This window comes from Bos grunniens, chromosome 5, assembly GCF_055505025.1.
Source record: "Bos grunniens cultivar Pamir isolate PY7600 chromosome 5, Bosgru_T2T1.0, whole genome shotgun sequence".
Lineage (NCBI taxonomy): Eukaryota > Metazoa > Chordata > Mammalia > Artiodactyla > Bovidae > Bos > Bos grunniens.
This window is the reverse complement of record NC_141169.1, coordinates 27,771,123-27,785,960: the sequence shown is the minus strand read 5'-3', so window position 1 is coordinate 27,785,960 and position 14,838 is coordinate 27,771,123. Positions and strand designations below refer to the sequence as shown.

Below are 14,838 nucleotides of genomic sequence, written 5' to 3'. Positions count from 1 at the left end.
TCCTGCCCCTAGAAATCTGGAGAACAAGGTGTGCTAACCAGCTGTCTTCTGGGTTACTGTAGGAGGATTCCTAACTCAGATAGGGGTTTGGACTAGAACTTCCCGATCCTCCCCACTCTGAGAGCCTTGATCCATGATCTGCTGTCACAGAACTTAGGCTTTGGTTGGACAACCACGAATGTCCTCCAAACCAAACTTTTTATTTTGACAGAAGACGTAGTTAGAAATTATTAGAACAGGCACAGGGAGAAAAGTAGGAAGGTAAGCCTCCTAATGGAGGAAAGGAGACAAGCCTACAGCCTGGAGATGATGAGGTCTCCAGCCTGCTCTCCCTTCGTTATACCCTCGTCTCCACTGATACCAAACTGGACGCAGCTGTCTACTGGACAGACAGTCAACCATAGCTCAGTCATTGCTGCCCTTCCTCTTAATTCTGGTTCTCCGTCTGGAGCATGCACACCAAAATCGCCCAGGCTGCCCCTGTATTTCTTTTTAATACAAGAACTCTTTTATTTTTTTAATGATTTTATTAACTTATTTTTGAGTGCACTGGGTCTTCATTGCTTTGCGGACTTTTCTCAAGTTACGGCGAACAGGGGCTACTCTCCAGTTGCGGTATGCGGGCTTCTCATTGCAGTAGTTTCTCTGGTTGCAGGGCACAGGCTCTAGGAGTCGCGGGCTTCAGTAGTTGTGGCATATGGGCTCAGTAGGTGCAGTTCTCTGCTTCTAGAGTGCAGGCTCAACAGCTGTGGCACACGGGCTTAGTTGATCCAAGGCATGTGGGACCTTTCCAGACCAGGGCTTGAACCCATGTCTCTTGCATTGGCAGATGGATTCTTTACCACTGAGAGCCCAGGGAAGCCCACCTGCACGTTTTAAAAGCTTCCTTGCAGCAGCCAGGGTTGAGCTCTTGGCCTTGGCTCTGCTCTCACATGAAGACCTCCAGAAATACACCTCTCTCCTCTCCCAAGAGGATATAGGCTACAGCCCAAGTCCAGAGCACTTCAGGGTCCCTGGTCAGAAAGAAGGAGATACCTGCCCTTTAGGAAGGAAGATAGTGACCAGTCCCCAGAGCCTGACACTCCAAGGACACAGACAGAGACTGAGAGAGGACCTAGATGGGTCCCTCTCATAGAGGTGAGGACAATGTGCAGGAGGTCTGAGTGACGGGAAGGAGGAGACAGGGAGTCGCTGGCTCCCCAGGAGGATGGGTCCCCAAGGAAGGAGTTGCACAGCCCACCCGCCTACATACCTCCACTGCAAGAAAAAAGTGTCCCTAAAGGTGTGTTCAGGTAACCAGATAGGAGTGCAGGAAGGGGAAAGGAACTGCAAGGACCTGGGTCTCCGCTACAGCCCCCATGCCTACCCTCACTCCTAGCCCTGAGAATCACCTGTGGCCTGGAAAGTGAAGTCACTCAGTCGTGTCCAACTCTTTGCGACCCCATGGACTGTAGACTACCAGGCTCCTCCATCCATGGAATTTTCCAGGCAAGAGTACTGGAGTGGGTTGCCATTTCCTTCTCCATGGGACCTTTCCGACCCAGGAATCAAACCCAGGTCTCCCGCATTGCAGGCAGACGCTTTACCATCTGAGCCACCTGTGGCCTGGGTTGCTTGGCAATGGAGCTATTGTCCAGTGGTCTTTTGTTTTGAATTTCCTGCCCAACAACCTGAAGACCAAAGCAAGGAGTTAGGGGAAGGGACCCCAGGCCTTTATTCCCTCCTGTTTTTATTCACACATTCATTCACACTTGTCCACTTAGGGTATTGCTTATCAGACAATACCCTAAACAGTGTGGTGTTCCTACCCCACAGACTATAGCCTGCCAGGCTCCTCTGTCCATGGGATTTTCCAGGCAAAAATACTGGAGGGTGTTGCAATGCCCTCCTTCAGGGAATCTTCCCGACCCAGGGATCAAACCCCAGTCTCCTGCATCTCCTGCATTGTAGGTGGATTCTTTACCAGTGAGCCACCAGGGAAGCTCCAAAACGGTGTGGGGAGATAGCTTTTTGGTTCCTTTCATGCCAGTTCAGTGCAGGTAGGAGCCTCCTATGAATTAAGCAAGGTATAGCCTGAAGGTTTCTATTGAAAGGTGAATATTAGGAGTCCTTAGTCACTAACTTGGTATATTGATGGTTTAGCAGCCTGGAGACCACCTTCAGATCAGCAAACTGACACTCCCAGGGGCAGGGCCTGAGAGAGGGGGCCTGAGGACAGCAGCGTACTTTGATAGGAAGAAGAACACAGTGTCAGCACTGAGTCCAAGTGCCCTCTGGGGAGGCAGGAGGTCTGGTGGGGAAGGGTACTGAGGTAAGCTCCCTTACCAAAACATTGCCTGAAGTTTCAGGCTGTGACAGACTTCTGAGTATTCATTTTTCAGCCCACATCTCCCGGCCTCAGAGAAATCTAGGGCTCTGCTTGAAAAGGGCCCTTTGTGGTCTGAAAAACATCCCCCAGGTACCCCCTTAAAAACCCAGAACTAGTGGAGTTGAATAGGAACCTTTGGAGAGGAATAAATTAGGGGTTTGGGATCAAAACAAATACACACTGTTGTTGTTCAGTCACTAAGTCCCACTCTGTGATCCCATGGACCGCGGCATGCCAGGCTCTGCTGTCCTCTACTCCCTCCCAGAGTTTGCTCAAATTCATGTCCATTGAGTCAGTGATGCTATCTAACCATTTCATCATCCATCGCTCCCTTCTCCTCTTCCCCTCGACCTTTCCCAGCATCAGGGTCTTTTCCAATGTGTCAGCTCTTCGTATCAGGTGGCCAAGGTATTGGAGCTCCACCTGCAGCATTAGTCCTTCCAATGAATATCCGGGGTGAATTTCCTTTAGGATTGACTGATTTGATCTCCTTGCTGTCTAAGGGATTCTCAAGTCTTCTCCAGCTCTACACTTCAAAATCACCAGACACATACTACTACTGTATATAAAATAGCTAAACAACAAGGATGTTCTGTATAGCAGCAGGAACTGTATTCAATATCTTGTAGTATATTCAATATCTTTCCTATATGGGAAAAGAATCTGAAAAAGCATATACGTATGTCCGTGTATAACTGAATCACTTTGCAGTATACCTGAAACTAATATAACACTATGAATCAACTATACTTCAATTTAAAAAAAAGAACCTTTGAAGGCCTTGATACTTCATATTGATCAGAGTCCCAGGGTAGGGCACATTCTGACACACTAGCCCAGGCACCCAGTCCAGCCCTGGGTGAAGAAGAAGGGCCCCTTCTTGCTCTCCTGATACACAGGAGCTGTGACCCTTCCACATCTGGTTCAGAAGAGAAAGTTGCACGATGCAGGTGGAGTGGTGAAAAGTCATGGGCAAGGCGTGATCTTCTGAGAGCTCTCCCGGTCTCCAGATCTCACCGCTTCATCCTGGGAAACAGCCACTTCTTAGGCCATTCCAAACCTTCTCCGCAGTCAAGAGTCATGGCCCACAGGCAGTGATCATTTGTGCATGGTAAGCTGGGGTAAATGCTTGGGACTAGGTGTGCTCTGGCCACGCAAAGCTTCCCTCTGACACTCAGAGAGCTGGTGGGCCCAGTGCATCACACAGGTATAGCTCACTCTTGGCACAGCTGGTGTGACCAGACACCCTGGCAGGGAAGCTCTGGCTTGGGGAGACCATTCTGTTCTGGTGAAGTGAGGAGCTGAGGGAGGAAGAGAAAGAAATGAGATGCAAGCAGCTATGGCCCACCTTGGAGAAAGGGCTCAGAGATCAAGATTCATGGGAGCTGGCAATAAATTCCCAGAAATTCTACCATAAACATCCAGTGTGAGGCTAATCACCTACCATAAACTCAACCACAGCTCATGGAGAAGCAGGACTGGGGCGGGGGGGGGGGTCTCCTCAAAAGTGCCCAAGGCCAGCCCTGCCCATCTCTGTCCCCACCTCTTGGAGAAGAAGGAAGTAAAGACTCCACCTGGTGACATCTGGCTATGCCTCGACAAATGACTCCTATATGGATCTGTTTCCTCTCCTGTTATTAGGGGTGGGGATAGTCAGCCATCAACATTAACACAAGTTTTATGATTCTATATATCACTCAAGGAGTCCAAAGAATTTGGCTTCAATCAGAAAACAATGGGGATTTTCTCCAGAGGGTAGAGCCTAATGATGATAAGAAGGTATTTTGAGTACCTGCTGGGTTCTCCCTGGGTACATGTAATTCAAACTCAGCCCCTGCCCTCAGGATACACAGGAGTCAAGGACAAACAGCCACTCACATGCCCACCCTGTGTGCATACATCCCCTCTGATCCTAACAGCTAGTCAGCCCCTTGCCCTCCCCACTTAGACACACACACGCCATCCAAGCGTGAATAGTGCCACCTTTCCCACCCATCACAGCCACATGCATGCCACCCTTCAATGCACGTCACACAAGTGCCTGTACACACACAGCTAAATCATCCAAACCAAGACACCCAGGTACTCATTATTGCTGAGGACTCCTGACTGCAAGTGACTGAGACCCAAGTCAAATGGGCATAAGCATGAAATAGCATTTATTTGCTTACATAATTGGGAGGTTTGGGATGTTTATTTGGCTTTGGTATAGCCAGATGAGGGACTTGATGATGGCATCGGATTTTCTCTCCTTCCCTTGACTGTTTCCTTCTGTGTGGGCTTCCTTCTTAGCTGACCATGACCATGTCCATGCTGCAGCAAGGATGGCAACCAAGGGAGAGCCACTTTCCCAGTCTTTATGGCTTACGTTCCAAAACCGACTCCCATTGGATTGACTGAGGTCACATGCTCCTCCTGGAACCAATCACAGTAGCAGGGGGAACTGGGATACCAGATTGTGAGCCAGGTAGAGGACAAGGTGGTCAGCCCTTCCCAAACTCTATAGAAGAAGGGCAGAAGAAGATAATTCAGCAAAAGAAGAGGAAGAGATGCTGGGCAGGTAAAAACAACAGATGTTCGCTACTCACTGTAATCCCAATGTACACAAAGGAGATATGGAAATATAGAGACTGTAGGGGTATAAAGATATTGGTGTACCCAGCCGTTGCATAAGTATAAATCCTGTCTGGTCAAAGTCTACCTTCTCTACTTATCAAGGAAATATTGATCTCAGATAAATGAGTGATTGAGACATAGGATATAGGAATTTAGAAGAAGAGAAGAGCTGTTTTAAATGAGTTTGAAAAAAAACAAAATGAGTTTGGGCTTGATGGAAGTGAGTTTAGAAAAGAAACCTATAAAATGCAATGAGTTATTGGATAAGAACAGGTATCTATGAAAAAGCAAGACCAGGTGGGGAGAAGGGGATGGGATTGAGGGTTTTGAAGGCCAGACAGTTTATCCTATAGGTCACAGGGGCCAAGGAAGATGCGGGCTGGGAGGAAGACATGGTTAAAGCGGTGCTTTAGGAAGATTCAGGGGGCTGCAATGTGTAGGTTAGACGGTAGGGGCTAAAACTGGGAAGAGACTAGACAGGGGGCTATTGCAGCACAAGAGAGAAGGCTTGTGGGGTGCCCGGAGCAGGGTGGTGAGAGGATGGTAAGAAGAAAGAACCAACAGGATATGGCAGTTGACTGCCTGGCCGAGTCCAACATGAAGGGAAGCGAGAAGGTGACTCAGAGGCACTTCCAGTAGCTCCCTTCTGACCCTAGCACCTTCTGCTCTAGCAGACTGCAGCTCACACTCACCACGAGCTGCTGGACCTTAGAGTCAGACCGCAGCTTCTTGCAGACAGGAGAGCATCCACCAGTATCTATGTCTGGTTCCCATCCCTGCGCCAACCTCTGTCTGGCAGGGCATCCACCCAGAGAAGAAGCCGCAGAGGGAATGTGTAGACTCTCCCCCTGAACACACACAGTTTACACCCATCACCTTACCTTTGTTCATCACACATGCACGCACACACACACCTTCACACCAGCAACAGGGTAGTGAGGCCACCATGAAATCCTCCGTGGTCCTCAACAGGAGATCCAAATCTGGGAGAACCTGTTTTCTCCCCTCCCATCATGCCATGCTTGGAGAACAGGGTTTGGCTCTTGTCTGACTCTGACGAGGGACCTGGACACATGGAGCCAATGCAAAGAGATGTCTGGGATAAGGAGATGAATGCAAACCACATTCTGCAAACCTCTTAGGTAGCTGGCACTGAGAGCATGCTCCCTGGAGAAGAGGCACAGACTGCCAGAGGAAGAAGGGACATTCATCTGTGTGGTGGTGGTTGCGGTTTAGTCGCTAAGTCGTGTCTGACTCTTGTGACCCCGTGGACTGTAACCTGCCAGGCTCCTCTGCCCATGGGATTCTCCAGGCAAGAATACTGGAGTGGGTTGCCATTTCCTTCTCCAATTCATCTGTATGGCCCCTGGGATATGACCAGCACCAGCAGGAAGGAGCCCCCAGAGAGAGACTTCTGCTGGCTGTAAGAAAAACTTCCCCAAAGCTCAAGCTTTGGACAAGTGAAGTCTGCATTGTCACCTGGGAAGTGGTGGCAGAAGTTCAATAGATGGGTTGGCAGGGCCCCAGACACACATTCTAAGACCTACTATGTGCACTGTGAACTTCACCTCATGGAAACTTGCAAAGAGTTTGTAAGTTTATCCCTCCAGGCAAGGATGGGTAAGTGCCCAAGTCCACATGGCTCTGAAGAAGACTGGACTGAATGCAGTGGACTCCTCACTGGTGGGACTGACCAAGCCTGTCGATGCATGTCCTACTGCAGCCAGTGTGACTGAAGGCCAGAGGATACTGCATGCGATCAAAAGAATTTTGTAACCACTTCCCAACTGTGTGAAGCTGGGCACACTACTTAATCCCTCTGAGGTTCCTTTTCCACAGCTGAAAATGCAACTACCTAAGGACTGGTCTAACAATCAGGTAAGTTGACAGTTGTAGATTTTCAATCAATGTTAGCTCGACTCTCATCACCCCTCCCCATGTGCAGCTTCCCCATTCCTTCACCATCTTCAGGACCAGCAGCCCATGGAACTTGTGTTCACACCCACTTTGACTCATTTGCCTGGTGAAAATTGAAGTCCCTGAAGGATGGGACCATGTCTCATGCATCTCTGTGTCCTCTGCAGTGTTCACTCAGCCCATGGGAGGTGTTCACAAGGCAGAGAGCGATCGTTCAGAAGGGTTGAGGGTAACTAGAGAGAGGTGGTGATTGCGAGTATAAGAAGGAGTCTCTGGGATTGTAATAAAGGGATAACATGCAAAACTCTGCTGCAATGCAAAACAGAAGCTTGCAAATCCAATTCCAAGGAAGCCAGCCATGCAAACTGAGCTCTGCCCATGACACCCATTCTGCTTCCCCAGCTCCCAACCCAGGGCTCTTTTCCCTGCCATCCTTGATGATGGTGAAGGTGGTGATGTGGGAAATAAATGATAGTGATAATGATGTCAGCTTTCATTTGCTGGGTTCCCACTAATGGTCAAAGTGTCAGATCTCTTACATATTTATAATCATAAAATAACCCAGGAGGAAGGTAACATTACCCCATTTTACAGATAAGAAATTTAAAGGTCCTTCAAGATTTGACCTCAAGTCTGGGGTAAGTCCAAACCCTGGGCATGCTGTTTTCAGTGATGCTTTCTTATAGAGTCTGTGTGAATAACCCAGAAGAAATGTCCCCCCCAAAATTTTCTTCTTTTATTTAGCAATCCAAAAAATATATATTATATTCATTTACTGAATATCTAAATGACCTCTCCTACTTAGTAATCCAGACAGACCTAGGGGACACCTCCCCAAAAAAAGAAAGCCCATGAGAGCAGAGACCTTGACTGCCTTACTAACTACTATATCTGCAGCCTTAGAAAGTGCTTAGAAAGCGCCTTCCAACATATGATGAATGAATTCACTAATCACTGCTCAGTCTATGCCATTGTGTGTGCGTGTGTATGTGTGTGTATTAGAGAGGGTAGGAGAGCAGCTCAGGTCAGGTCAGGTCGGTACTACCTACCACCCAATATCCAACATACCTTCCAGGACTCCTTGGTCTCTAAGGGCTAAGACAACTCCAAAACAGATCACAGTGGTACAACCCTAGGTCTAGTGACAAAGCTGCTGACCTGGAAGGTGGAACTGGGCTTGGTCCCAGCCAGCCCAGCCAGCTGGAACCTGTTTAGCCCCAAGGAGTGTTAGGCAAGCTTCTATGGCAACACAGAGCAGTCTGTGTTTTTGCATTCCCAACAGAATTCCAGCCTGAGGCCAGGGCTCCCCAAGGCATTGCTCCTGTACTGCCCTCTCTCTCCTTCCTTGGTTTCCCAGGTGATCATCTGGGAAAGCTAAGAGAAGCACAAGCCCCAGAAACAGCCTCCACAACATGGGAGACAAAAGTGAAAGTGGTTCAGTCGTGTCCGGCTCTTTGTAACTCCATGGACTACACAGTCCATGGAATTCACCAGGCCAGAATACTGGAGTGGGTAGCCTTTCCCCTTCTCTGAGGATCTTCCCAACCCAGGGATGGAATCCAGGTCTCCCACATTGCAGGTGGATTCTTTGCCAGCTGAGCCTCAAGGGAAGCCCTGGGAGACAAAGGAGAGGGCCATTTCCCTACCGGATCAGAGCTTCTGGCTCAGGAGTATCCCGCTGCAGAAGTCAGAGTCTCCAGGCCTCCTCCTAGTCCCATAGGTCCATGGCTCCCATGACCCCCACATTTGCAGCCACAAGAACCCTCCACCTCCAACCACCCCTCCCCACCCACAGCCTGACCCTATTTCACATGACAGCCAGCTCCTACACAAACTCTCTCTCCACCTGGTTCCTTCACCAGACTCTCCTCTCTCTGGCTCCACTCCAAATACCTCCTACAGGAAGCCCTCCCAGACTTTCCCTCTCAGACTTCTCCCCAGGTTTCCCATCCAGGACTCTGATCCGGTCTCCCAGAGTTGGGCATGGGTGTAAGTACCCACCCACTGACTTAGGAGTTTCCTTAAGGCAGTAATGACAGCTTTTAATCCTTAGAGAAACTATGAAATCAGCACTGTCTCCATTTTACAGCTGAGGAAACTGAGCATCGAGGTTCAGAATAGCTTGTGCTCTAACAGTAGAACTGGGCCCTGTCTGCCTCCCTGCCTTACCCCTCCCTCTCTCCCCATCCCTTCAGGGTCTTACCATATGCCAGGCACTCCCTGAATCATAGACTTTTTATAACCCCATTTAATCCTCACAATTAAACCTATGAGGAAAGTACAGCTAGTCTTATATATACATTAACATGCAGAAGTTTAGAAACTTTAGATCCATTCTGTAAGGTCCCGTAGCACCTAGGTGTCAGGATCAGAATCCAACCCAACTCTTCTGGCTCCGAAACCCAGTTAGCTTTCCCTGTCCTGCTGGGCTTCCCCGTCCTGAGTCTAACCAGACACAGAGACACAGGGGATAGGGTACAGACCCTCCAGGCCAGCATGAAAGCGTTCGCTGTCATCAGCCAGCACCTCTGACAAAGGAAGATGACTTCCAGAAGGCCTGCAGAAGTTGCCCTGCTGATCTGGGGCTTAGGAACCCCGGGACAGCTGAGAGCGGGCTCCCTGGCTAGCTGACCTCCTGCTCCCAGTCCCTGCCCAGCCCACAAATCCTTCGAGCTGACACACCCTCAGGACCTTTCACTTCTGCAGATTCCTCCACCACCTCCAAAGTGCTCCAGGCTTTGTCAGGAGAATTCTTTTTTTTTTCATTTTAAGAATTGTTTTCAACAGTTCTTGAAACAACATATACGGCCACAGCCGATTAAACTGGGAAATCAAATAACCCGTGCTCCAGTCTCAACTCAGTCTCTAAGTTGCTGTGTGATCTGAGACAGGTCACTTCCCCTCTCAGAGCTACAGTTGTTGCATCTTTTATGAAGGAGCAGTCCCATTTATTTTAAAAATTCCTTGAAATTACATTTTATTGTTAATGACATTTAAATTCATTTTGTTTTTAGAACTTTGATCTTCCCAAAGTAATTGCAATGCCTTGGGGAAAACATTAAGCTTGAAATCACACCTGATTTGGGCAATTATATAATGCTAATGTTTGCAAGAGATTTTCTTTACCCTGTGCAGTCCCCATATAGAACTACTGCTGGGAAGAATAGGGAGGGGTACAGGATAGTTAGGGAGTTGAAGATCAGCACGTCCACACGGCTCTATTTAAAATGGATAACCAAGAAGGACCTATGGGATAGCATAGGGAACTCTGCTCAGTGTTATGTGGCACCCTGGTGGGAGGGGAGTTTGGGGGAGAATGGAGACATGTATATATATATGGCTGAGTCCCTTTGCTGTCCACCTGAAACTATCACAGCATTGTTAGTTGGCTCTATTCCTATATAAAATAAAAAGATTTTTTTAAGTTAAAAAAAAAACCTACCGCTCTGATGGGTGAAAACTATAAGGTCTCCCCCAAGAATTCACCCAATCCCTGTCTGTTGCCTCCTTCTCTTCCGTTAAGGAGCTCCTGTGGTAAGTCCACTCTCACCTGCCCTCCAGAGTCTGCTGCTGCTGCTGCTACTGCTACTGCTAAGTTGCTTCAGTTGTGTCTGACTCTGTGCGACCCCATAGACGGCAGCCCACCAGGCTCTCCCGTCCCTGGGATTCTCCAGGCGAGAACACTGGAGTGGGTTGCCATCGCCTTCTCCAATGCTACCTCCCTGCAATACCAACCCTTGAACAAAACAGCATCAGCTCCCTTAAGTAATGCCTTGATGTGATGATTCAATCGCTAAGTCATATCCGACTCTTGCGACCCAATGGACTGTAGCCTGCCAGGCTCCTCTGTCCACGGGATTCTCCAGGCAACAATACTGGAGCAAGTTACCATTTCCTTCTCCAATGTAATGCCTTCCTCCCTTTCAAAGGAGCATCACCACCCTACTTCACTGATTTCTGCTCCTGCTATTCCTTGAATTAGCCAGTCCTCCCTTCAGTCTGGTCTTTTCTCCCTTTCAATAAGGCCCCAGCCATGGTATTTCAAAGCTTGAGCCTTTTTGTGACTCCTCCTCTCTGCTGTGAGCCCTGAGCTGTCTCGTCTGTGCTTCTGACATGTCTGCCGTTTGGTCTCTGTGTTGTTACTTGGGTGTATCTTTCTCTGTGCATCCCATCTTTCAAAGTGTGTAAAGTTCACTTTTTTCTCTGACAGTATAGGGGATGCAGGAAGTGAGTATGATCATACATAATTTTTCCCTAAATCCAAATTTTTTCAATATCTACAAAGTGTGTGTATACATATATATATATATATATATATATATTTTTTTTTTTTTTTTTACTTGGCTGCTGCTACTGCTGCTAAGTCACTTCAGTCGTGTCCAACTCTGTATGACCCCATAGATGGCAGCCCACCAGGCTCCCCCGTCCCTGGGATTCTCCAGGCAAGACCGCTGGAGTGGGCTGCCATTTCCTTCTCCAGTGCATGAAAGTGAAAAGTGAAAGTGAAGGCACTCAGTCGTGTCCGACTCTTCGTGACCCCATGGACTGCAGCCCACCAGGCTCCTCCATCCATGGATTTTCCAGGCAAGAGTACTGGAGTGGGGCGCCATTGCCTTCTCCGCACCAGGTGTTAGTTGTGGCACGTGGGATCTTTACTTGTGGTATGTGGGATCTAGTTCCTCAACTAGGGATGGAACTCAGGCCCCCTGCATTGGGAGCCTGGAGTCATAGCGACTGGACCACCAGGGAAGTCTCAATACTCACGACGTCTTTTTTAATGCTGTACAATATCATACAAGTTAAAGACACATACAATATAGTCACAATTTTGAAAGGTTATACTCCATCTATTGTTATTATATGACTATTTTTTAATATAGAGAATGTGACCTGGAGATAAAATGAAAATAAATATTACATTAAGTGGAAGTTTAAGTATTGAAAGGGAGAAAAGGCTAGACTGAAGGAAGGACCGGCTAATGCAAGGAGGAGGAGTAGAGTGAGGGAAAAGGAAAGGAGGGGATGTTCCTTTGCAAAAGGAGCGGTGAGGGGTTGGCGGGGGGATCTCTTTTCACTCAGACCTACAGTGGAACATGGAGCCCAGAGTCCAAGGCCCAGAGGAGAGTGGGAACAGCGTGCTTCGAGGGGACAAGAGCAAGCCACGGCCTGGGTGGTGAGGAGACCTCCTGGGGGAGGAGGTGCCAAGGAGCAGATTTCTGAATATGGTGCTGAAATGCCTCAAATTCCTGGAAAAGTCTGTGTAACGCAAGGTCAGGCCCAAGAAGAATGCAATTGGAGGGATGTCCGCACAGCCCACCACCTTGCAGAGAACCAGCCGTAAACCTTATCTCTCCACCCACGGAGAGCTGGGGAGAGCTATCTCCGCATTCTCCGGAATTCAGGCTGAGTCAGCCCTGGGGGTTGGGAGGCCTAGGCCATACACCTGAGTCACCCCAGCATGGGTGGTCCATCCGGAAATGAAGTTGGAGCAAAGGGTGGCCAGGATCACTGATGCCAACAAAGGCTAAGTGTCTTGGATTCCTATCAGCCAGCCCTTAGCCAGAAATTTCCCTCCCAAGAAAGTTATGTCCCGGGGCTGGACAGCACTGTATTGCAGGCAGCAACTTTGGACATTCAGGACAGTGAATTTCTTGTGGCCTGTGGGTTTTCCCTCTCTCTGCCACCATCAACTACTTCTCCAGCTTAAAAAATGGCAGTTGACTCACCCTCTTTCTTGGGGCATTGGAGTAGGACCCAGAAGGGAGCCCAATCCTGATTCCAATCTGTCCCCCTTCCGCCCTGAGTGGAGCCCTGGCTTCTGGGAAGGAAGGAGGAGAGAAGAGGCAGTGTTTCTTGCTGTCTGTGGCCCTGAGAAATTCTCCAACTCCCTGCCATGTTCCCTCCCGCCTTCTCGCAAGCAGGTGAGAAGGGGCCCCAGGGAGAGAGACGTGCAGCCATGAACGCCCTCCTCCTCCTCCTCGCAGAGTTGGGGGAGAGGTGACCTCACTGCCCGCCTGAGGCTCCTAGACACGTAGGCTTTTTCCCTGTGGCCCAGCCCCCCTCCACCTCCACACTGAGCTGGCTTTGCTTTGCTCCAAGTTGTCCTCTCCCAGGGCCCAAGGCCCAGGGCCCAGCCAGACTGTTCTACAAACACCACTTTGATCCTGTCACTCCCCAGCTCAGAACTTCCTTTGCCTTCAGAGTAAAGGTCAAGCGGCTCATGAAGGATGGAGCTGAGTCCTTCCTACCTGGCACTAGCTGCTCCTGCCCCAGCCCCAGGGCTCTGCCTGTCCCTCTTGCCGCCATCCTTGGCACCTGCACCTGCTGAAACCTTACCCTTCCTGCAGGCCCCGGCTCCAGCACACCCCGGGCCCTCTGCAAACATTTACTGAATGAAAATCACACACCAGGCACCTCCGCACACCGCCACCCACAGTCAGCACAGTAGGAAGTGCCCCTCCCACAGAGACCCCAAGAACCGACCTTTGTTACTCCCTGGGCTGGGTTATACCTGTCTGAGCACCCCTCCCTGATTGTAAACCCAAGCCACAGGCATCTGACAGGCAGTGGACAAGGGCAAATGAAGCAGGTGCCCATATTCATCTCATCTGATCTGCACAGTAACCTTGGGAGCTCAGTATGGTTATCCTCATTCACAGACGAGGAACCCAAGGCTTAGAGAAGTGATTTGCCCATCCAGTGGTATTTGGGGCTCAAGCCAGGGCCCCCAGATTCCAATCCAGGGCCTTCACACCCGCTATAAGGCGCTTCCTCAAAAATCAGGGTGGTGGGACTTCCCTGGCAGTCCAGTGGTTAAGACTCTGCCTTCCAGTGCATGGGGGGCAGTTTCAATCCTTGGTCAGAGAGCTAAGATGCCACATGCCTAATGGCCAGAAAACCAAAACATTAAAAAAGAAGAAATATTGTAACAAAATCAATAAAGACTTTAAAAATGGACCACATCAGAAAAAAAAAAAAACATAACAGGGTTCTGTCTTGCAAGTTTCTATTTCCCTCAGCACCCAGCACAGGAATTTGTTTGATTCACAGAATGAGAGAATGAGTGAATGAATGAATGGTTCCAAGAGTCAATTCTATCCAGGTGAATCATTTTCTCCGCTCTGATCCCTATTCTTCTCCCCCGCATTTGTTTTTTCTGTCCTCTCCTCTCTTTCACCCCAGGCCCTAAGGATCCAGCAGATAAGGAGGAAAGAAGCTGTAATTGTTCTCACCGATTCCAGGGATTGGATTCAGGCCCCAGGATCCAGGCCCCTAGATGGGAGGACAGGAAGGCTCTGCCCTCCACCCCACACCCAGCTTGATAGCGAGACCCAGCCCTCACCCCATCCTCCCCAATTTCTCTCCAGACCCAGGGGCAGGAGGGGCAGGAGGGGGAAGCAGGGTGCCTGAGAGCAGTGAGGGGGTGGAGAAGGGCCTAAATGCATGACTCACCGCCCTCGTGCCTTCCGGGAAGGGGAGTGAGGGACACCTGGACGCTTGAAATTCCAACCCTTCCCCAGAGAGAACTTAGGTGTCTGGACAGGAGGAGGAAGAGCTCTGTTTACCTCAAACTAAAAAGCAGCCATGGCAACGGAGCCCAGGGCCATCTGAGCAGGGAGCAAAGGTCTTGACCAGAGTGAGGGCCCTGCTACCAGCCTGCCAACTGGGCCATTTGCCCAGATGGTGCCACGAAGGCCTTCTCTGGCTGAGCACCCCCTTGTGGGCACAGCCTGTCCTGAGAGCTGGGGGACAGTCCTGAGGGAGAATCCACCCATTTTACAGATTCACATGTGTTCCCATCGCCTCCTCACGTCCTTCCTTGAGCCTTCGCTCTGACAAGGGACAGACAGACAGACACTGAGCCAAGGGGAGCTCTTGGCCTCTGTGCTGAGGCAAAAAGGGAACGGGGAGCTGAGGCGTGTACTGGGAAAGGGCAG

At 49.6% G+C, this 14,838-nt stretch overlaps 1 long non-coding RNA gene across 13 annotated transcripts; it reads right to left on the bottom strand.

Annotated features, from left to right (window-relative positions):
* Positions 1-507: 507 nt before the first annotated feature.
* Positions 508-14,520, bottom strand: LOC147371527 (uncharacterized). 13 transcript variants are annotated; one of them, XR_015163625.1, is made up of 4 exons: positions 14,134-14,337; positions 4,540-4,868; positions 1,392-3,669; positions 508-1,013 (listed from the first exon to the last, which is right to left on the bottom strand). It is a non-coding gene; the product is annotated as an uncharacterized LOC147371527 (long non-coding RNA). The 13 variants fall into 13 exon arrangements; XR_015163621.1 differs by adding an exon at positions 5,866-6,049 and having other exon boundaries at positions 508-3,669; positions 14,134-14,334; XR_015163627.1 differs by adding an exon at positions 5,866-6,049 and having other exon boundaries at positions 508-3,669; positions 4,540-4,783; positions 14,134-14,334.
* Between the last annotated feature and the right edge of the window lie 318 nt (positions 14,521-14,838).